The sequence below is a fragment of the Chiloscyllium plagiosum genome, chromosome 2 (genome assembly GCF_004010195.1).
Source record: "Chiloscyllium plagiosum isolate BGI_BamShark_2017 chromosome 2, ASM401019v2, whole genome shotgun sequence".
NCBI classification, from domain to species: domain Eukaryota; kingdom Metazoa; phylum Chordata; class Chondrichthyes; order Orectolobiformes; family Hemiscylliidae; genus Chiloscyllium; species Chiloscyllium plagiosum.
In genome coordinates, this window is record NC_057711.1 from 104,018,651 (window position 1) to 104,020,842 (window position 2,192).

General features: G+C 44.3%; 1 protein-coding gene across 1 annotated transcript in view; it reads left to right on the forward strand.

The window, feature by feature from the left end:
* The window catches only part of dnah6 (dynein, axonemal, heavy chain 6), a 341,236-nt gene that overhangs the window by 36,783 nt on the left and 302,261 nt on the right, over positions 1-2,192 (forward strand). The gene's annotated exons all lie outside the window — the stretch shown is intronic.

Genomic DNA, 2,192 nt, shown 5'->3' on the forward strand with positions numbered 1-2,192 from the left:
CAATTTTGACGGTATTAGGCAAGAACTTTCAAAAGCTAATTGGGGGCAGATGTTCGCAGGTAAGGGGACGGCTAGAAAATGGGAAGCCTTCAGAAATGAGATAACAAGAGTCCAGAGAAAGTATGTTCCTGTCAGGGTGAAAGGAAAGACTGGTAGGTATAGGGAATGCTGGATGACAAAAGAAATTGAAGGTTTGGTTAAGAAAAAGAAGGAAGCATATGTCAGGTATAGACAAGATAGATCGAGTGGATCCTTAGCAAAGTTTATAGGCAGTAGGAGTATACTTAAGAGGGAAGTCAGGATGGCAAAAAGGGGACGTGAAATAGCCTTGGTAAATAGAGTGAAGGAAAATCCAAAAGGTTTTTACAAATACATTAAGGACAAAAGGGTAACTAGGGAGAGAATAGGGGCCCCTCAAAGATTAGCAAGGAGGCCTTTGTGTGGAGCCGCAGAAAACGCGGGAGGTACTAAATGAATATTTTTCATCAGTATTTACTGTGGAAAAGAATATGAAAGATATAGAATGTAGGGAAATAGATGGTGACACCTTGAAAAATGTCCATATTACAGAGGAGCAAGTGCTGGATGTCTTGAAATGCATAAAGGTGGATAAATCCCCAGGACCTGATCAGGTATACCCTAGAACTCTGTGGGAAGCTAGAGAAGTGATGGCTGGGCCCCTTGCTGAGATATTTGTGTCATCAATAGTCACAGTGTGGTGCCGGAAGACTGGAGGTTGGCTAATGTGGTGCCACTGTTTAAGAAGGGCGGTAAAGGCAAGCCAGGAAACTATAGACCAGTGAGCCTGACCTCGGTGGTGGGCAAGTTGTTGGAGGGAATCCTGAGGGACAGGATGTACATGTATTTGGAAAGGCAAGGACTGATTAGGGATAGTCAACATGGCTTTGTGCATGGGAAATCCTGTCTCACAAACTTGATTGAGTTTTTTGAGGAAGTAACAAAGAAGATTGATGAGGGCAGAGCAGTAGACGTGATCTATATAGACTTCAGTAAGGCGTTCGACAAGGTTCCCCATGGGAGACTGGTTAGCAAGGTTAATTTCACGGAATACAGGGAGAACTAGCCACTTGGATACAGAACTAGCTCAAAGATAAAAGACAGAAGGTGGTGGTGGAGGGTTGTTTTTCAGACTGGAGGCCTGTGACCAGTGGAGTGCCACAAGGATCGGTGCTGAGTCCTCTACTTTTCGTCATTTGCATAAATTATTTGGATGCAAGCATAAGAGGTATGGTTAGTAAGTTTGCATATGACACAAAAACTGGAGGTGTGGTGGACAGTGAAGAGGGTTACCTCAGATTACAACAGGACCTTGATCAGATGGGCCAATGGGCTGAGAGATGGCAGATGGAGTTTAATTTTAGATAAATGTGAGGTGCTGCATTTTGGGAAAGCAAATCTTAGCAGGACTTATACACTGAATGGTAAGGTCCTAGGGAGTGTTACTGAACAAAGAGACCTTGGAGTGCAGGTTCATAGCTCCTTGAAAGTGGAGTCACAGGTAGATAGGATAGTGAAGAAGGCACTTGGTATGCTTTGCTTTATCGGTCAGAGTATTGAGTACAGAAGTTGGGAGGTCATGTTGCGGCTGTACAGGACATTGGTTAGGCCACTGTTGGAATATTGCGTGCAATTCTGGTCTCCTTCCCATCTGAATCATATTGTGAAACTTGAAAGGGTTCAGAAAAGATTTACAAGGATGTTGCCATGGTTGGAGGATTTGAGCTATAAGGAGAGGCTGAACAGGCTGTTTTCCCTGGAGCGTCGGAGGCTGAGGGGTGACATTATAGAGGATTACAAAATTATGAGAGGCATGGATAGGATAAATAGGCAAAGTTTTTTCCCTGAAGTTGGGGAATCCAGAACTAGAGGTCATTGGTTTAGGGTGAGAGGGGAAGGATATAAAAGAGACCTAAAGGGCAACTTTTTCATGCAGAGGGTGGTATGTGTATGGAATGAGCTGCCAGAGGAAGTGGTGCCACCCAGTACAATTGCGACATTTAAAAGGCATTTGGATGGGTATATGAATAGGAAGGGTTTGGAGGGATATGGGCCAGGTACAGGCGGGTGGGACTAGATTGGGTTGGGATATCTGGTCGGCATGGACGGGTTGGACCGAAGGGTTTGTTTCCATGCTATACATCTCTATGACTCTATTTCATCTGAGTGATCTT